The following is a 21,421-nucleotide window of genomic DNA, read 5'->3' as shown; positions in this document are numbered from 1 at the left end:
TCTGAAGTCATGGTCAAATTTCATGAAGACAAGGCTAAAAAGATGGCATTTTGGAAACTGAGTGTAATCACAACTTCTAAATTAGTATCATTGTAATCTGGACAGTAGTGTTACTTTTTGATTGACCTTTCTTAACCCTAGAAGCTGGTACCAGTGCTCTAAGTAAGCTCTCAGAGGATATGGGGTGAAAGCAGGGGAGTGGGGATGACTGGAAGAATAGGATCAGCCCATAATCGAATGGTGAAGCAGACTCAATGGGCCGAATGGCCTAATTCTGCTCCTATTATGGTCTTATGGTCTAATTCAGCACATTTGCAGGTAAGCATCTCCTTTTAAAATATAGCAGTATTCAAAGGTTCAGTACTATCAGTACTCCAAGCTACATTTTTAAAAAATGTGGCTAATGCACAAATACAAATGACAGCAAATCGATTATTTTAGATATGTTCACTCAGCAATGTGAATATGAAATACTCAACCTAAGACATTAATTGTTGAGTCTCAGTTTTGGGTGTACTCAAGTTTTTTGTGGGGATAGAATGGGGAAATCCTGTTTGAGTAAAAGTTTGGCGATGATTTTATCGAACTGCCTAATCACACTGAATTTCTTATAGATATGTCTTCACTCACTCATTCTTTAAGTTAACAAAGGTAAATGAATGCAAAATTCTGTGATGTAGCTTTAACTGAATGCTAACCTTGGAACAGGTATAGTATTTTTATTGTTACTGAAACTTGTTTTTTATTTTGGTAAAGCTGTTAAATTAGTTATGAGTTGGTGATTTTCTACATAAGATAAAAGCCACATTAAAAGCTCTTCCTGCCCATTGTTTTGAGCACAACATTTTAACTAGAATCAATTTTAATTATTGCATTTTATTCTTTAATGCTAAAAGTGCTATACTACAATCTTAAAAGGCATTGAAGGTACTAATTTTATTTTCCATCTCAACAATCTGCTTTGATTGAGCTTATTATGTACATAGAATCTTATATAGAAGAAGAAAGCCCTTAACTCCTAGTGGATTCATCGAGTCACCATCATGACTTTTTTTTTTTAGCAGGCTTTCTTATTTTTACAAGGCCAAGTTGCTAGCTTGAAGCTCAACCCAACACGGATAGAAAGCGTGAACAGGGGCCGGCTGAATTCAAACTCAAGAGCCTTCATTCTGAAGTCCGGCACTGATGCCACTACGCCACCAGCCAGCCATATTTACATAAATATAGATTTACAATTTAACATATTTTATTTTCATTTCTTTATTGAAAAAGACAAATTTTACTTATTTTGCTGATATTTTTGATCATCTCAGTGATGGGGACAGTTCCATTTAAGCATTCTGAAAATGTATGTTCTGGTGCATGTGGCAATTAAGGTACCCACAACAGCTTGGGTGCTGTTACCACACTATTTTTACCCACCAAATATTTTCTATAGATTTTACAAGGATTATCTGATTCTGTGGAACTGCATTCACACCTATATACTAATGACAATTAAAAATTTGACATTTCACAAAATGTGGAAGTGAGTTTGTTTCAGAGAGATCTGATTTTGTATGGGTGAAATAGAGGCAAGAGCAGATATTCAATGAAAAACTTGTACTCAGAATGTGGGAAGCAGAGAATAAGTTTTGAACAGTATTTCAGCTCCAACTATTCAGTATTTTTTTTTACTTTCCTACTTTGTTCTCAACTACATTTCCTATCCTTAGAATTTCTTAAGTGCACGACATAAAAATGGCACCAACTCATGGTCATTCTCAGAGATAACATGAAAGGTTTGAACCTTTAGCTACAGTCAATTCCAAACTTGATTCAAAAATGTGCTCTAGTTTCTAAGGAAACTTGTTGCATTCACTGCAGGAGCAAATTGAAGACAAAAAACTGATTGAAATTAAATTGTAATTTGATTGCAGATGTTACATTTTTTTTAACCAAAAGTGACTATTGGTGAAATTACTTGCCAGCCAGCAAATTACTAAGCTCTGAAATAAGAATATAAAATTGAGAGGTATAGTCAGTCTTTTTCTGTGAGTGGAAATATCAGATGCTAGAGGGCAAGAGAGGGGAAATGTTTAAGGGAGATTTTATGAAGCGTCTTTTTTATTTTACATGGAGAATGGTAGGTGCCTGGAACATGCTGCTAGGGGAAGTGGTGGGAGTAGAAGCAATGGCAATAAGAGGCATTTATTAAGACACAAGAATGGGCAGGGAATGGAGAATATAGACCATGTGCTGGCAGATGGGATTAATTTGGACTGGCATCTTGGTCAGCACAGACATTGTGGCCAATAGCCTGATCTTGTGCTATACTGTTTTATGCTTTATCTATTCCATGAAATTATTCAGTGGGCTCTCGAACCTTCATCTGAAATTTCTGCCTTCATGAATTCAACAATGAGATTAACACATGCCCAAATGATAGATTGAAAGGCTGGTGGAGAATTTCCATTGATACAACAGAAAGGTTATTTATTTACTGTGGTATTGCTCAATGAGTATCAATTTTTAAAAAAAATCAAAGTTTCAAAGAACTACATTGTAATGGGAATGTTTACCATTGCATGTGAAATAAACTTCCAGCTTAGAATTAAGGATCTTATCATGAGCTTAAGCTGAATAGTATTAACTATCTTACAGCATTTTCTAGAAATCATTTTTAGAGTTTTCCTTAATTCTTTAAGACACAGAATGTCATTCAGCCAATCAAGACCATGCTGGCTCATGGGACATAACCATCAATCTAATTTGCCTCCATTTAGCTCTCTGTAATGTATCTATTTCTAATGCCAATGTATGCCTGATGCTTCTGCTGCCCATCTAAGCAAGAGGCAATCTTCAATTGCCAGTTAACCTATCAGTATGTCTAGGAAATCAGAGCACCTGGTGGAAACCCAAGTAGACACAGGAAGAATATGCAAATTCCATAAAGGCACCACTTTATTACAAATCACCTGCAGCTTCTGATAAGTGTAATTAAGAAATTCGTTTGTAATTTGTACAGGGAGGATGAGGGTGAGATTGTAGGATGAGGAAGTGAACACTTCTGGAATAATTTAAGAGCAAATCTCTTTGGAGAATTCTGTATTCTCAGAAGTTCCACTTCTTGGTAGTAGAAGCCAAATATGAAGTTGCCTGGAGCTGCTTTAGAAATTGTTGGCTTTGATTTTTGTATCTTCTTGATTGAACATTGATGTCGAGTTTTTAGAGGAATATGTTTTTAGGTACAGAATTAACAATCTGTGGATTCTGTATATTTGAAATAAAAGCAGAAAATATTCAGTGGGTGAGATATCATGTGTGCAGTGAGAAAATAAATTATTCGCCTGTGAGCCATGTGGAATGTAGTTAGTCCTACAAGGGAAGCAGTCTGAATGCCTGTCAATTTTCAGACTGCAGTCCCTTGCCGGACTCACCAGAGGACTCAGTAGTATCCAATAATAGAATTCCCTAAGTGGAAAATTCTCTCCAGATCCTGCCTGTTTTAATACCCATGAACTTATTTGAAGGGTCATCTACAACTGTGAGGAAGAATGATGAGAGTAATATCTGTGAAGAAGAAATGTTTTCCACGATATTGTAAACCCTTGAGCTCAGTGGGTGGCAAAGCTAGGTATGAAGATACGCCTTAAACAGATTTTAATGAAGTCAGTGACAACTGTGGTGTACTCATTCAGACTCAAAGATGAATCCTTGAATACGACCCGGTCCACCGAGTCCCGTAAGCTCTCCAGCGCCAACCTCGTCCATACCTTCTTGTTCCTCACTACTGGTGCTACGGTCTCGGTCTCAGGCAGTAGTAGTGTAGCCAGGTTACCAGTTTTTACAAAATGTGGGCGTGGGATGACATCAGTTCAGGTGCCTTGCCGTTCGGCGTAAGCGATCATGTCTCCATGCATCACGGTTTCTGACCCTCCGAATTGTAGTTGTTGCCTCCCCTATTTCTAACCATGATGTTAATCCATCTGTCATTTTCACTCTCTGTCTGCCTCTGCTTCTTTTTCCTTCCAGCTTTCCAGCTGTAACTAAATGTTCTAATGTCTCTTCGCATGATTTGTCCAAATAATTTTTATGTTTTCTGATTTTTTTAAAGTAATGTACTTTTTGTTTTCGTTCTCTGTAGAACTTCGTTGGCTTAAACAAAAAGAAAACTGAAGTAATGGTAATATCAAAGAAACCTGATATCCCAAACTGTAGGATCGTATTGGGAAATGAAATCCTGAAACAAGTTCATAATTTCAAGTACCTTGGATCATGGGTAACATCTGATGGCAAATGCGAAACAGACATAAAAGCAAGAATAGCAATGGCAAGAAAAGCATTTACAGATATGAAAAGCATCATAACGAACAAGAAAATAGCAATTGACATCCGTCTTAGAACTCTCAGCTGCTACATTCTTCCTATATTGATGTATGGCTGCGAGTCACGGACCATCACAAATGAAATGGGGGAAAAAAGAATGCAACAGATGTGATTCTTCAGAAGAATGCTATACATATATACGGGATGGCATAGTAAGCACTTGTAATGGTAATAGAACAGTGGTCCAGTGTGTTGGCTCCTCCTGCCCTACAAATGATACGTTGGTAATAATTGTTAAGATACTTTTCAAGCTGGCCTCCCCCAAAATGATGGGGAAGGCATCAGCGTGTGATGTTTCATGCCTGTTGATTAAGTTGCTCAGTTCAGCTAGAGCCTGTTTGACACTGGCTTGAGACAGACAGACATACTTTATTGATCCCGAGGGAAATTGGGTGGGACATATACCGCTACCGAGATGATCATTGAAATCTCCCGCGGCGGATAAAGTGGATGACATTTAATTGTGAGTTGTTCCAGATCAGGAGAGCAGGACTGGGATAGCACCGCCACGGCTGTCCACCTATAAAGTATACTCCACTTCCTTTGACTTTGACAGACTCAGCAGTCCCATCTTGGTGGTGAATTGTGAAGCCATCAAGCTGTATGACTGCATCCGGAATGGCGGGGGGACATCAAAGTCTCCGTAAAACGAAAAAAAACGCAACAGCCTTTTATTTACCAGAGACTGTACATTTGCCATCAGGATGGTCTGTATTGGAAGACGAAAACCGTGTTTCCTTAAACAAACAAACCAACACAGCATCCTCGCTTCCATTCTTTGAAAGGGGAACAGCGCCAGTGAGCAGAATCCATTCAACATTTGTCGATTTTGAGTTGCGATAGAGATTCTAATCGCCTTTAAACCATGCCACGTTACTTAACATATAGTCCATATAGGTATGTAGCTGTGTACTTCAGCTGTAGTAGTTTAAAAAGGGAATATCTCATGATTTCCATCAGACTCACTTTAATAATGCCCCAGAAGTGGACCACTGCACCATAGTCCTATATAATAATGGAGTATCTTTGCTCTTGTACTATCTATAAAATCATAAAGTTTTTTTCTTTTTGACTGATTGCTGTGCCTTCATGTTAATTTTCAGAGGTTCATTCAGATCACCAAGGTCCCTCTGAAAACCATCACTTTTCAATGCTTCACCGCACCATTTAAAAGAAAAACATTCATTTCTAAAAGTAACTTCACAATTTTTACACATTTATTTCACCTGATATCGCTTTACCCATTCACTTAACCTATTTGCATCTTCTTGGAAGCCTCTCTTGTGCATCTTCCTCACAACTCTCATTGCCAGTAACAGAATCAGAATCAAGTTTATTATCGCCGGCATCTGTCGTGAAATGTGTTAACTCAGCAGCAGTTCAATGGAATACATAACATAGAAGAAAAAATAATAAGTAAATTACAGTAATATTGAATAGACTAAAAATCGTACAAAAAACAGAAATAACATTTTTAAAGTGAGCTAGTGTTCAAGGGTTCCAACAACCAATCTGCTGAAGGAACTCAGCAGATCTATCAGAATCAGTGGGCGAGGAATTGTTGATATTTCAGGTCTAAACCCTGCATTATAATCCTTAATTTATCAACAAGTACTGATAAAGTTGATACATTTCAGCTTGAAACATCCAGAAATCTGTTACTCCCACAGATGCTGCTTGACCCACTGATTCATCTGGTAGATTGTTGTTCTAGATTCCAGCATCTGCAATTTCTTTGTCCCCCTGCAATCAGCTTTTATTGAACGAACTGAATATATTACAAATCAATACAAATCATAGATGCAGATTGAGAACAGTTATCCAAACATTGATCCCTGTGGCACTCCATTAACTGTAGACACAAACTGAAAATGACCAATTTATTCCTTCCAGTTTTTTTGTTAATTAACCAATTACCAATGTCTCACAAATCTCTTTCAAAGTTTGAACAAAGTTCAAAGTAAATTTATTATCAAAGTACGTGTGTGTGTATATATATATATATGTGTGTGTGTGTGTGTGTATATATATATATCCAACAATAGAATCAATAAAAGACTGCACCCAATATGATGAACAAATAACCAATTACAAAAGACAACATAATATGCAAATACAAAAGAAAAATACTAATAAATAAGCAATAAACATCAAGATCTTGGGATGAAGAGTTCTTCAAAGCAAATCCAAAGGTTGTGGGAACATTTCAATAATGGAGCAAGGTAAGTTGAGTGAAGTTATCCCCTTTGGTTCAAGAGCCTGATGGCTGAGGGGTAATAACTGTTTGTGAACCTGGTGCTGTGGGTCCTAAGGCTCCTGTACCTCCACCTTGATGGCAGCAAAAAGAGAGCATAGCCAGGGCGGTGTGGTGCTTGATGATGGATGCTGCTTTCCTGCAACAGTGCTCCATGCAGATGTGCTCAGTTGTGGGGAGGGCTTTACCTGTCATAGACTGGGCCATATCCACTACTTTTTGTAGAATTTTCCATTCAAGGGCAATGGTGTTTTCATACCAGGCCATGGTGCAACCAGTCAATACACTCTCCATCACACACCTATATAAGTTTGCCAAAGTTTTAGATGTCACAAACTTATGAGTAGAGGTGCTGCCCTGCTTTTATTTGTTGAACCCAGAAGACCCTCTGAAATGATAACACTGGGGAATTTAAAGTTGCTGACCTTCTCCACCTCTGATCTCTGGATCAGAACTGGTTCATGGACCTAAGGTTTCTTCCACCTGAAGTCAATAATCAGCTCCTTGGTCTTGATGACGACGAGTAAGCGGTTGTTGTGGCACAAGTCAGCCAGATTTACTGTGGGCACTATGGTAGTGCAGTGGTTAGCTCCAAAGCTATTACAGCTTGGGGCATTGTGGAACTTGGTGTTTGATCCTGGCACCGTTCTGTAAAGAGTCTCTGTATGTCTTCCCTGGAGAATAGGTGGGTTTTCCCCAGGTGCTCAGTTTTCTTCCCAGCCCAAAGACATACTGTACTGGTCATTGTAAATTTTTGTGTGATTAAATGAGTGTTAATTGGGGTTGTGGGGTTGCCAGGGCAGCGTGGCTGGAAGGGCCTATTCTGCGCTGTATCACTAAGTAAATAAATAAATTTTCCTTCTCCTTCCTATATACTAATTCATCACCACCTCTGATTCAGCTAACAATATGGGTGTCTTCAGCAAACTTAAATATGGCACTGAAGCTGTATAAAGCAGTAGAGTATCCTACAGTCATAAGTGTAAAGCGAGTAGAGCAGGGGACTAAGCACACAGCTTTGTGATGCACCTGTGCACCCTGGTATCCATTTGATTACATAGCATCAAAAGGCCAGACAGGTAGGCAAAGGGGATGGCATTGCTCTGTTATATAAAAAAGAGAAATCAAATCCTTAGAACTGACATGAATTGGAAGGAGTAGAATCCTTGTGGGTTGAGTTAAGAAACTGCAAGGGTAAAAAGACCATGATGGGAGTTATATAAAGACCTCCTGAAGGTCACTGGTTCGCGCCTCAGCTGAGGCAGCGTGTTTTATTTTGAAATTTATTTTTTTATTGAAGTTCATCAAACAAACATTTCCATAAGATGTATTTCAGACATTGTATATATATATATCATATAATCATATATATCACAAAATCTCCACAAAGTATTTATCTGGGGTATACACTTATAGAAACGAGTGGAAAGAAAAAACAAGCAAAAGGAAAGAACTATGTACAAGTAGGGAGTGATTTTTTTTTACAACAGATTCAATGATTTGTGAGAATAAAATCAGGCCTATGAGGCATTATGTAGTTAAACCATTTTTTCCAGTATGAATCAAATTGTTCCAGCTTATGATTAACAGATGCTGTTATCTTCTCCATTTTGTAAATGTCCATTGTAATTTCCATCCACGTATTTAAAGTTGGGCTCTCCTGTGATAACCATTTCCTAGTGTTACGAACCCCGTAACTGGGTCACTTACCAGCAAAGATAGAGAGGTCCGTTGAAGTCTGATGATACTATTTTTAACAGTATTTATTAGTAAAAATACACAAAAATAATATCAATGCAAATATACAGATAATATACGTCGTCAATACTAAATCTAAAAGTGCGGGTATAATAATAATCAATAAGAAATAAGCTCTATCGTTGTCTAGGGGATAATGTATTGTCCGATGGAAATATAAAGTTCACTCAGTTCATGCAGGCTGCAGCCTTTGGGGACCGCTGTGTGGCAATGATTGGAGAGAGAGAGATTTGGAGAAAAACTTGCCAGCTTTTCCGTTTATGATTTTGATCCGTCGGAGTCTCGTTGGTGTGGCCGTTCACTTGTGGCCTCTCCTTTAGCTAAGCCATTCTTCCGTGGTGAGCCCGCTAACCCTAGCAAGGGAGGATGCACACGGGCCCCCACCGGCTTCGCTATTAAACGCTGTCACGGGATTTCTAGCGTTTCTCCTGGTGCGTCTAAAGGGGTTGTTCCCCAGACCTTCTTTTATCCTTACTCACGGGGTCTCAGATGTCAATCAGGTTGGGATGATACAATCCCTCAACCAGCCCACTATGGTTGTCCCCTGAGGGTTTTCAATGAATAGTACAGTACTCAATACACAATTCCGTCTCCAAGAGACAATAGCCGTTATCAATGGTTCCATTTTGCTGAGGCCAGGACACATTCCAAACCCTGTGTATTCTAGACGTCTCTCTCTCATTTCCTGGGTTCCAGACCCGAATTAATAGCGATCTTGCGATTCTCAAAAAGGAGGGGGTGACTTTGTACCCTTCGGCCCCTCAGAGTTGCTGCACATTCATAACACTAGTAAGAGTCTTTTTACCAGCCACCAACAGTATATTCATTAAATTTGTATTAAATTTGTATCTCTTTTCAACCATTCTTGAGGTATATATCCAAAATATATGGTCTTACTCTCCAAAGGTATTTCACATTTAAAGATGTCTTGTAGGGCATTGTGTATCCCCCTCCAATAGTTTTTGATAACAGGACAGTCCCAAAAAATATGATAATGATTTGCATTTTGATTTCCACAATTTCTCCAGCAAACAGGGAGGTTACTATCATAATGGGATTTCTGAGAGGGTGTAATAAAATATCAAGTTTTTTCCATCCAAACTCCCTCCATTTCTGTGAATTGGTACACTTCCATTGATATCTCCATATTGTTGTCCATTCTTCCTCAGAAGTAATTATTCCTCCTTCATTCTCCCATTTTGTTTTAATGTATGAAGTCGAATGTGTTTTAAGATTTGACAACCCCTTATACATGCTTGAAATGATTTTACTACCATTATCTGAATTATATGCTTTTCGAAAGAGCTCTATCAAGCATGTATTTGCCTTGGTTACATTTTTAAGCATCTTATTAACATATTGTTGCATCTGTAAATACCGATAAAAATCTTGTTTTTCTAATAAGTGTTTCTCTTTAAGCATTTCAAAACTGAACAGTGTTTCTTCTTTCATTATGTTGCAAAGAACTGTTATTCCTTTAGCTGTCCAGTCCTTAAATCTAGCATCCAATTTATTTGGTGTAAAATCAGAGTCATATGCACACCATTTAAGAATTGCAATATCTCCCTCTAGATTATCTTCTTTTATAGTAGTTTTCCATATTTTTAGAGTCAATTTCACCCACGGGTTCTCAATAGTATTTATGTACCTTTGCAGGTTATCAGCCAAAATTGCTTGTATGGGGATGGGAAGTACCTGCTCCTCAATGTTTTTCCATTGAGCGTCATATGATGGGTTGCACCAACATATCACAGTTCTCAACTGTGCTGCAAAATAATAATCTCTAAGAGAAGGCAAGCCCCATCCCCCCTTTTCCTTTGCTAATTGCAAAGTTTTGAGACAAACTCTAGGCCTTTTACCCTGAGGCAGCGTGTTTGTGTCCTTGAGCAAGGCACTTAACACCATTACTCTGCGATGACACCGGTGCCAAGCTGCTTGGGTCCTAGTGCCCTTCCCTTGGACAACATCAGTGGCGCAGAGAGGGGAAGACTTGCAGCTTGGGCAACTGCCGGTCTCCCATACAAACCTGCCCAGGCCTAGGCCCTGGAAAAACCTTCCAAGGCACAAATCCATGGTCTCACGAGACTAATGGATGCCTATTACTATTATAAAGACCTCCAAAGAGCAGTGAAGATGTGCACGACAAATTACAACAGGAGAAGGAAAAGGGGAAAAGGCATGTCAAAAGGGCAATGTTATGATAGTCATAGGGGATTTCAACATGCAGATAGATTGGGAAAATCAGGTTGGTGCTGGATCCCAAGAGGGCAAATTTGTAGAATGCCCACAAGTTGGCTTTTTAGAGCAGTTCATGGTTGAGCCCATGAGGGGATCAGCTATTCTCGATTGAGTGTTGTGCAATGAACTGGAATTGATTAGAGACCTTGAGGTAAAGGAACCTTTCTGTGACAATGAGCGTAATATATAACCATATATATTCTAGTCCTTCTAGTCCTTGCCGACGCTTACACTCACCTAGTCCCACTGGCCTGCACTCAGCCCATAACCCTCCATTCCTTTCCTGTCCATATACCTATCCAATTTTACTTTAAACGACAATACCGAACCTGCCTCTACCACTTCTACTGGAAGCTCATTCCACACAGCTACCACTCTCTGAGTAAAAAAGTTCCCCCTCATGTTACCCTTAAACTTAAAGTCCCCCCTCAACCTTCTACACTCCAAAGAATAAAGACCTAACTTGTTCAACCTTTCCCTGTAACTTAGGTGCTGAAACCCAGGTAACATTCTAGTAAATCTTCTCTGTACTCGCTCTATTTTGTTGATATCTTTCCTATAATTCAGTGACCAGAACTGTACACAATACTCCAAATTCGGCCTTACCAATGCCTTGTACAATTTTAACATTACATCCCAACTCCTATACTCAATGCTCTGATTTATAAAGGCCAGCATACCAAAAGCTTTCTTCACCACCCTATCCACGAGATTCCACCTTCAGGGAACTATGCACCATTATTCCTAGATCACTCTGCTCTACTGCATTCTTCAATGCCCTACCATTTACCATGTAAGTCCTATTTGGATTATTCCTACCAAAATGTAGCACCTCACACTTATCACCATTAAACTCCATCTGCCATCATTCAGCTCACTCTTCTAACTGGCCTAAATCTCTCTGCAAGCTTTGAAAACCTACTTAATTATCCACAACACCACCTACCTTAGTATCATCTGCATACTTACTAATCCAATTTACCACCCCATCATCCAGATCATTAATGTATATGACAAACAACATTGGACCCAATACAGATCCCTGAGGCACACCACTAGTCACCGGCCTCCAACCTGACAAACAGTTATCCAGCACTACTCTCTGGCATCTCCCATCTAGCCACTGTTGAATCCATTTTACTACTTCAATAATAATACCTAATGATTGAACCTTCCTAACTAACCTTCTATGCAGAACCTTGTCAAAGGCCTTACTAAAGTCCATATAGACAACATCCACTGCTTTACCCTCGTCAACTTTTCTCATAACCTCTTCAAAAAATTGAATAAGATTTGTCAAACATGACCTTCCACGCACAAATCCATGCTGACTATTCCTAATCAGACCCTGTCTATCCAGATAATTATATATACCATCTCTAAGAATACTTTCCATTAATTTACCCACCACTGACATCAAACTGACAGGCCTATAATTGCTAGGTTTACGCTTAGTACCCTTTTTAAACAATGGAACCGCATGAGCAATACGCCAATCCTCCGGCACCATCCCCGTTTCTAATGACATTTGAAATATTTCTGTCAGAGTCCCTGCTATTTCTACACCAACTTCCCTCAAGGTCCTAGGGAATATCCTGTCAGGATCCAGAGATTTATCCACTTTTATATTCCTTAAAAGCACCAGTACTTCCTCCTCTTTAATTGTCATAGTTTCCATAACTTTCCTACTTGTTTCCCTTGCCTTACACAATTCAATATCCTTCAATATGATACAATTCACCCTGCAATTTGAGAGGGAGGTAATAAAGTCAGATGTATCAATATTACAGTGAATAAAGGAATTACAGAGGCACGAGATAGGAGCTGGTCAAAGTTGACTCATTTTGTTGAAGAGTACACTAGCAGGGATAATGCCAGAGCAGCAATGACTGCAATTTCTGCGAGCAATTTGGAAGGCGCAGGCCAGGTACATTCCAAACTCTAAAGGCAGGAAGTGGGAAGTCAAAGCCAAAGAGAGGGCATATAATAGAGCAAAAGTTAGTGGAAAGATGGAGGATTAGGAAGCTTTCAAAAACCAAAAAAGCCCATTCATGGCTACATTCCAAGGCTCTACACCTGGGCTGATTGAAGCCAATGATGTTCTTCATGCCTCTCCACACCTCCCATGTGCTACTCTGCCTAAGCTTAATCTCCAACTCTCTCCTGCATTCTGCTTTAACCACCTTGATCTCCTTTAGCTCCCTCTGCATGTTTCAATTCCTCCCTGCCTCCTGATCTCAAGGCTCTCTTTTTGCAATGTTACCATTCATTTCAAAAGGACTAGAATATAAAAGCAAGGATGTAATGTTGAGGCTTTATAAGGCACTGGTGAGGCCTCACTTGGAGTACTGCGGACATTTTGGGCCCCTTATCTATGAAATGTGTTGACATTGGAGAGGGTTCAAAGGAGCATGAAATTGATTCTGTGATTGAAAGGCTCATTGTATGGAGTGTTTGATGGCTTTGGGCCTGTACTCACTAGAATTCAGAGGCATGAGGAAGGATCTCACTGAAACCTATTGAATGTTGAAAGGCCTCGATGGAATGGATGTTTCCTATGGTGGGGAAGACCAGAGGACACAACCTCAGAAAAGTGACAGACGTCGTTTTAGAACAGAGATGAGGAATTTCTTCAGCCAGAGTGGTGTATCTGTGGAATTCGCTGCCACAGCTGGCTGCGGAAGCCAAGTCATTGGATATACTTAGGGCAGGGGTTCTTGATTAGTCAGGGCAAGAAGGAATACAGGGAGAAGATAGGAGATTGAGGCTGAGAGAGAAGTGGATTGGAGCAGACTTGATGGGCCAAATGGCTTATTTCTTGTCAGAAACGACCTGCCCCTGAATAATGGCAAAGGACAAATTCAAGGAAACAAAGTTTATTAGAACAGGTCTGCAGAGCTGGGTGCCTTTAAAAAAAGGACCCCGAGCCTTACACAGTTCCAACTTTTATTTGTCTCTCAACTCCTCCCCTCCTAACTCAGAAGAGCCAGGAAGTGAACATTCTTGAGCTTAGTACTTTTCCATTCCATATTTGGAGTTCAGGGTTGGTAGGACCTGAACAAACAGTTAGAACAACAGTACAACAGACACAAACAGTCAGAATGACAGTACCACAGCACCCATTACAACAGACCCAAACAGTCAGAACAACAATACCACAGATCCCAGAACAACAGATCCAGTCAAAACAACAGTACCATAGACCTCAAATCTTATTCTCTTTCTGTTACAACCTGCAGTCCACCTGTGGTGAACTAGATATACCTGTCTGACTGCTCCTGTGGCTCCTCCCACAGACCCCTGTATAAAGGCGACTGTGGTCTGCTGCTCTCCCTCATTTTCCCAGGATGTAGTGTTGTTCTTCCAGTCAATAAAAGCCGATATCTCACTTCCTAAGTCTCAGCGTGAGTTATTGATGGTGCATCACCACCATTACATCCTCCATGTTATTATCAGTAGCTTATTTCACAGTCTCCACGGTTACACATTTGCAGCTTTAGCGACTACCCCTCTCCCCCTTAGTCATCCTTGCGTTAGCAGTTTAGCAGAAGCTCAATATTTAACTCCTTCGGGTCACTGCACATCTTAATAACGTAATTACCTCTCACAAATCCACCCCTTTTCTTTTAAGATGTGCAATCTCTTTTTCTATTTCCTGATAGATGGACGGGCTCATTGAGACTACTGCACTTTTCACGGATTGGCGCTTCTCTGCTTCCTTCTTTTTCTCATTTTGTATTACTGTCTCTATTACCTTATCTACATGTTCCTTAACTAAACTGGAAGGAATATCCCATTGTCCCCCCTTATTTACACATAACCACCTGTCATTCTGGGGGCAGCTGAGACTTCCCATGATTCCCCCTCGTCCTAAATAGCCTTTATTATAGACCTGATAGTACCGCTTACCATTTTCCCAACACTCTTCTCTTCTGCTTTTATCATAACAACGGTCATTTACATGCGAGTGGGATACGAAGGGTCCAGGGAAGACCCGACTTCCCACCCGCACTGTTGTTCGACACTTATTACATCTTCCCTCCATCCTCCCAACACATAATATACACAGTATAATACAAATTGTCCATATTGTTGCACTCTTCATGTGACTCATCTCTGTTGCCTTTTTAGTTTCACCACCAATGGTTTTTCTCCTGGTGCACAGGTCCACTCGTCACCGCTCTCAGGCTTCACAGGCCCCTTTATTCTTGACACGTGTGTCCACCCTTTTTCTTTTGTCCGAACTGCAGCTTCAGTTGTGAGCAGGACCTGGAAGGGACCTTCCCACTGCGGTTGGAGCTCCTCTGGCTTCCAAGTTTTTACCAGAACCCAATCCCCTGGGGTTACTTGGTGTAGAGCGAAGTCAAGTGGCGGCGTCTGGGTGAGCAGACCTTTCTTGCGTAGCTCTGCAAAGGAACGGGACAAGTCCAGTAAATAGTCCTTTACAAATAAATCACCCCCCTGTAGTGTGGGATACCCCTCTATTTTATTCCAATATGGCAGTCCAAAGAGCATCTCATAAGGAGATACTCCTATGTCCTTCTGGGGCGCTGTACGTATTCTCAGGAGAGCGATCGGCAAACACTTGGTCCATGGTAGCTTGGTTTCCAACATCAACTTGGTTAGCTGTGCCTTCAGGGTGCTGTTCATTCGTTCTACTCTTCCTGAACTCCGGGGATGCCACAGGGTATGGTACTTCCATTTGATATCAAGCGCATCGCAAATTAACTGGTGCGTCTTGGAGGCGAAGTGTGTCCCCCGGTCAGAGTCTATGGACCCCACGATTCCATATCTGGGGATTAAGTTCTCAAGTAGTATCCGAGCTACTGTGGGCGCATCTGCCTTAGTAGTTGGGTATGCTTCCACCCAGCGTGTAAAGTGATCCACGATTACCAATAAGTATTTCCATCTCTGCACTGGGGGCAGCTCGGTGAAGTCGATTTGGATCCTATGGAAGGGTCTCATGGCCAGGGGTTGGCCGCCTCTTGGGATGGATCGCATCACTTTCTTGTTTATTCGCTGGCACGTTGGACATCCAGTTACCTCTTGTTGGGCCAAAGTGTAGATTCCCTTGCATGCATATTCTCTCAGAATCGTGTCACACATGGCCTGCACTCCCCAATGGGTTTGTTGGTGCAATCGTTGGAGGATACTCCAGGTAACCTCTTTATTTAGGAGCTGCCTGCCATCGGGGATCTTCCACCTTCCATCTGGGTCCTGTCGGGCTCCCAGCTGATTCATCTTGTCGATCTCAATTTGGGAGAAGACTGGGGGCTTGATGATCCCTTCTTGCATTGGGATCAAAGTCAGGAGTCTTATCGGCTCCTCAAGGGCTGCCCGTCTCGCCTCTTCGTCTGCCAGCCTGTTCCCTACTGCCTCAGGGGTTGATCCTCTCTGGTGTCCGGGTACATGCACAACGGCAATCTCTGCTGGCAACCTGAGTGCCTCCAGGGTGGTCTCTATCATTTGCTCATGTGCCAGCCCCTTCCCTCTTGCTGTAATCAGACCCCTTTCTTTCCAGATCTTCCCAAATGTATGCACTATTCCATAGGCGTATTTGGAGTCGGTGTATATTGTACCAACTTGTTCTTTTAATAGCGTTAATGCTCTCTGCAGTGCATACAATTCGCAAGACTGGGCAGACCAATGTCCTGGGAGTCTCCCTGACTCCACTACTTCTCCTTTTCTTCCGTCGATGACAGCGTACCCACTGTATCGGGTTCCGTTGATACATCGGGATGATCCATCTATGTACAGGTCCTGTCCTTCCCCTAATGGAACCTCCTGCAAGTCCTCCCTGCTTTTGGTTTGTAAGTCGACAAGCTCGATACAGTCGTGCTCCGGTTCCTCAGTATCTGAGCCTCCATATAGGAATTGGGCCGGGTTACAACTGGAGTCCTTAGTAAAGTTCAAATCTTCACCTACCATCAGGATGGTTTCATACTTCAGGATGCGAGTGTCAGTCAACCAGCGATGTGCTTTCTGGGCTAACAAGGCACTGACAGAATGCGGGGAGTGTATTGTGATCCTTCCCCCAAAAGTCAATTTCCGAGTCTCTTCCACCAGTACTGCAGTCGCTGCCACGGCCTGCACCAAGTGGGCCACCCACACGATACCGGGTCCAACATTTTTTGACAGAAATGCTACTGGTTGCCGTCTTCCCCCTCTCTCCTGGGTGAGGACCCCCTGCGCCATTCCCTCCGCGGTGTTAACATACAACTGGAAGGATTTCTCCAATGCCGGCAGGGCCAGCACGGGGGCACGGATCAGTTGCCCTTTGATATTATTAAATTTCTGTTCTTCCTCCGTAGTCCACTTTAGAACGGGCTCCTCCTGTCCGAGTTTGTCATATAGAAATTTTACTAGCGGGGTATAATTCTCAATCCAGATCCTACAATACCCTACCAGTCCCAGGAATTGTCTTATCTCTTTCTTCGTTCGGGGCAGTGGCATTCCCGTAATCCCTGCTATCCGCTCAGGTGTAATATGGCGTTGTCCTTTGCTCACCTGATGGCCCAGATACCTCACTTCTTGTTCCACAAACTGAAGCTTCTTCTTCGAGACTCTCAATCCTTGTTCTCCCAAGAAGTTTAACAGGGCGATTGTATCCGCCTGTACCTCCTCCTTCATTGGCCCGGACAGCAGTAGGTCATCTACATACTGCAGTAGTTGATTCCTTGGTGCACATTGGAACCTTTCCAGAACCTGCTCCAGTATTTGCCCAAACAGATTAGGTGATTCAGTGAACCCCTGGGGTAGAACCGTCCACCTTAGTTGTCGCTTTCGTCCAGTAAAGGGGTTCTCCCACTCGAATGCGAACATATCACAACTGTCCTCCACCAACGGGCAACTCCAAAAAGCATCCTTTAGATCTACTACACTGAACCACTCGTGGTCTGGGGAGATCTTGCTCATCAGTGTGTAGGGATTGGGGACCACAGGGTACCGAGTCTGTACCACCGCGTTTAAGCCCCTCAAGTCTTGGACCATCCTGTAACTTCCATCCGGCTTCCTCACCGGGAGGATCGGGGTGTTATATGGTGACATACACTCTTCCAGAAGTCCATCTGCGATCAGTCCTTCTATTACCGGTTGCAGGCCTTTCCTCCCTTCCATTGAAATAGGGTACTGTTTTCTCCGTACTGGTGAACTGTTAGGTAATAGTGAGATTTGCAAGGGGGGGACGTTCAAACCCCCCCCCCCCCCCCGGTTCCCTTCCTTGTACCATACCTCTGGGCTTATTTTCCTATCGTCTTCTTCCCTGAGGGCAAACAGCTGCACCATTATTTTCTCGTTCCTGGGCACAGTCCCGATGCCTAGCCTGACTTGCAGATCCCACCCGAGCAGGTTGAATCCCGCAGAGGGTAACAAAAGTAGGTCCTGTCCCATTACCCTATCCTCATGTTCAATTTTCACGTTTTCTATAACAGGTACTTGTATTATTTTCCCTCCAATACCAGATACTCCCATCAATTTTGCTCCAGTCTGGATCCCTGATGGTATCTCTATTATACTCGATCTTTCAGCTCCTGAGTCGACCATGAAGGTTGTGTCACACCCTTGGGGACCTAATTTCAAGTTTACCAGGGGTTCCTGCCGATGATTTTTCTTCCCCAAGGGTTGGAACCCCCGACACCCTCAGTACTCTTCTTCCATCATGGCGTACGAGTGCACTTCCCGTCGGTATCTGGGGCACTTGCGCTTGAAGTGTCCCTCTTCGTTGCAGTGAAAACATCTAGGGGCCTTCCTGGGTCCCCTACTTCGATCTTGGCTGCTACTTCGTCCCGGCCATGGGTCTCTTCTTTCTCTTTTGTCTGCGGTCACCTGTTGGACCGTCTGGACCATTATCTTGGCTGCTTTCTTCTGCTTCTCTTCATCCCTTCTTACAAACACTTTATGTGCCTCCCCAAGTAGCTCACTTAAGGGTTTAGTATTCTAATCTTCTAGTTTTTCCAGCTTTTTCCTTATATCTGGCCATGCCTTTGATACAAATTCAACACGAATCAGCTGTTGGCCAACCTCCGTCTCGGGGTCTTCTAATAGGCCTTTCATTTCCTTTTTAAAATTCCGTACCTCAGTGCTAGTCAGGGGAACATTAACATACCCCGTCCCTCCATTTGCTCCTCCCATAGGCACTTCTCTCAGAGGACATAGTCTGGCGGTCTGTTCGACTTCCTCTTTGTGAGTTTTAGCTGTTTGTGACCTGGTTTCCCTCCTCCTGGCTCCTATAACCTGTGGTTTTGCACGCTCCGTTTCCTCTTGACCCTGGTCTGCATCTTCTCTAGCTGCAGCTGCCGACTCATTTTCACTTCCCCTTGCCTCAGGGTCTTCGATTTGCAGAGCGGTAGGGGGCACATATGGTGGTGGCAGGTGGTCGAGCACCTCCCATGTATTCTTTTTCTGTCCCCCTTCATTTATCGTTTTCAATTTATAACTATTTGTCATTGGTAACCAGCATAGGGCATAATCACTTTCCTCGGGTTTATCGTTAGGTTTTGAATTCACGTACAGATTAAGGGCTTGTTGTACCCAATCCTCGCTAGACCCGAACTTAGGCCACCACACAGCCGACCCTTGGATCGGCTGGCAGGACCAGAATTCACAGTACTGTATCATTTTTTCTTTTGACTTCCCTTTTCGCCTCCCGTAATCCTAATTTTCTAACATCCGTCCCAACGGACTATCAGGGGGTACCCTGGGGTATTTTTCATCGTTGGCGCCTGGATTTCGTTTACCCTTTTCTCCCTTAGACCCCTTATTCCCCATCTCGAGGACTTGCCCGGTTCCTATCCACCCGCAGGCTACCCCGTAGTTCCGCACTCCTTGCGCACCACGTCACTGCAGGACTTTAATTTGAATGTGACCCACCTAACTCGATCACTCCTGTCCAATTCCGGAACCTTTACTCCCGCGATCGCCCAGCAATCCACCTGCAGGGTAACCCAGTAGTTCCACAATCCTCGTGTACTACGTCTCTGCAGGATTTAATCTCTTACCTGGGTCCTGTGCACAGGAATTACTCGATCGCTCACTGTCTCGACTGCCTCGACAACCCCTCTTTGTTTCCTTGAGTCCGCCGGATATCACTCGCTCAAGCCACGCGGGGCGACGAGCAAGGAATCAGGGACTGCCGAACTCGGCAGGGTGCACCTTCTCCGATGTCCTTCCTTGCCCCCCTCACGGCCGGAGTGTGGATCCCGGACGAGCCCCCAGGTTGTCAGAAACGTCCCGCCCCTGAATAATGGCAAAGGACAAATTCAAGGAAACAAAGTTTATTAGAACAGGTCTGCAGAGCTGGGTGCCTTTAAAAAAAGGACCCCAAGCCTTACACAGTTCCAACTTTTATATGTCTCTCTCAACTCCCCCCCCCCCTCCTAACTCAGAAGAGCCAGGAAGTGCACATTCTTGAGCTTAGTACTTTTCCATTTCATATTTGGAGTTGTCTTTCTGTTACAACCTGCAGTCCACCGTTACATCCTCCATGTCATTATCAGTAGCTTATTTCACAGTCTCCACGGTTACACATTTGCAGCTTTAGCGACTACCCCTCTCCCCCTTAGTCATCCTTGCGTTAGCAGTTTAGCAGAAGCTCAATATTTAACTCCTTCGGGTCACTGCACATCTTAATAACGTAATTACCTCTCACATAGATAGATAGATACTTTATTCATCCCCATGGGGAAATTCAACTTTTTTTTCCAATGTCCCATACACTTGTTGTAGCAAAACTAATTACATACAATACTTAACTCCCCCTATATTTTACCTTATGATAAGCACTTTGATTTAGTGTACAAGGCTTTAGAATTCCGTACCTGAGGACAAGAGGCAGCGGGCTAACCACGCTCACGGAGCACCACGTGCGCCACAGCCGCTGCGCATGCGCGGTTCGCTGCGCGGCAATGCGCATGCCTGGGCTGCATTCGGCCGGTTTCGGAGGGTGGGCAGGGCCGTTTGAACTCGCACCACCCACCCCACCCCGCGCGCACCTTGAGGTACCCTCCTGCGCCTTCTGGTCACGCGCGTCTGATTTTTCTACGTCATCAACCGCTACAATCCGGATACAAATCTCCGTGTCCGTCCTTGCCTCAGGACGGTGGCTCGTTTGGTACCTTCTCCGGCGCTGGGCGCGATCGCGATCGCGGTGTTGAATGGCCCGTCAGGCAGGCGGGGGGGAAGCAGACGCAATATAACGACGGGCAGCCGAAAGCTCCACGTGTAGCCGACACTGAGCCGTTGTTTCGTCCTCGTCCTTGTCCGTTCAGTGAGGGAGCCTGCGGACGCGGGGTGCGATGAGACAAGGTATTAAAGCTTTACCGTTTGGACGGAGCTGCGAATGATTGTGGGGGTTGGAGTGTGCCACTTTGGGCCTGTCACTCCCGCCGGCACCGAGTGCTAAGTTTCCTCGGTGCCTGCCGTTTAAAGGTGGATGATCGGTCGTGGTGTGGAGGAGATTACTTGGTCTGTTAATCCACCCAACCGAGCCATCCTGCCTGCCTGCCTATCCTTCTCCATTTTTAAAAAATATATTGCTGCCAAAACCTGAGAAGGCCGCAATAAAAATGCACACAGTACCTGTGTAAATTGTGTGCAGTTCAACCATGATTTGAGCAAGTAGCCGACTGACTGGACTATTAAAATGAATCCTTCCCGTTCTCCCTCTCCTTTGCTATATTACTCCCCCTCCCCTCGTTATTTAATGTCTTCCCCTTTCAATTCATGTGTATAGAGCGCGATTGCTAGAGTCGGGAATTCGGTTATTGGATGTCCCTTGTGTGGTGGTTTCAGAGATGACTGATATTT

The 21,421-nt window shown here is 43.1% G+C and overlaps 1 protein-coding gene and 1 long non-coding RNA gene across 2 annotated transcripts in view; one reads left to right on the top strand and one right to left on the bottom strand.

Annotated features, from left to right (window-relative positions):
* Positions 1 to 13,514: 13,514 nt before the first annotated feature.
* Positions 13,515 to 20,515, bottom strand: LOC140733589 (uncharacterized). The gene is made up of 3 exons (XR_012100320.1): positions 20,434 to 20,515; positions 19,615 to 19,852; positions 13,515 to 15,024 (listed from the first exon to the last, which is right to left on the bottom strand). It is a non-coding gene; the product is annotated as an uncharacterized lncRNA (long non-coding RNA).
* A 66-nt stretch (positions 20,516 to 20,581) lies between these two features.
* Positions 20,582 to 21,421, top strand: part of gtf3c2 (general transcription factor IIIC, polypeptide 2, beta) — a 103,355-nt gene continuing 102,515 nt past the window's right edge. Inside the window, exon 1 of the mRNA XM_073057132.1 lies at positions 20,582 to 20,920. The gene's annotated coding sequence lies outside the window, so the exon portion shown is untranslated. The remainder of the gene's footprint in view (positions 20,921 to 21,421) is intronic.

The sequence above is a fragment of the Hemitrygon akajei genome, chromosome 9 (assembly GCF_048418815.1).
Source record: "Hemitrygon akajei chromosome 9, sHemAka1.3, whole genome shotgun sequence".
Lineage (NCBI taxonomy): Eukaryota > Metazoa > Chordata > Chondrichthyes > Myliobatiformes > Dasyatidae > Hemitrygon > Hemitrygon akajei.
This window is presented reverse-complemented; position numbering and strand designations above follow the sequence as displayed.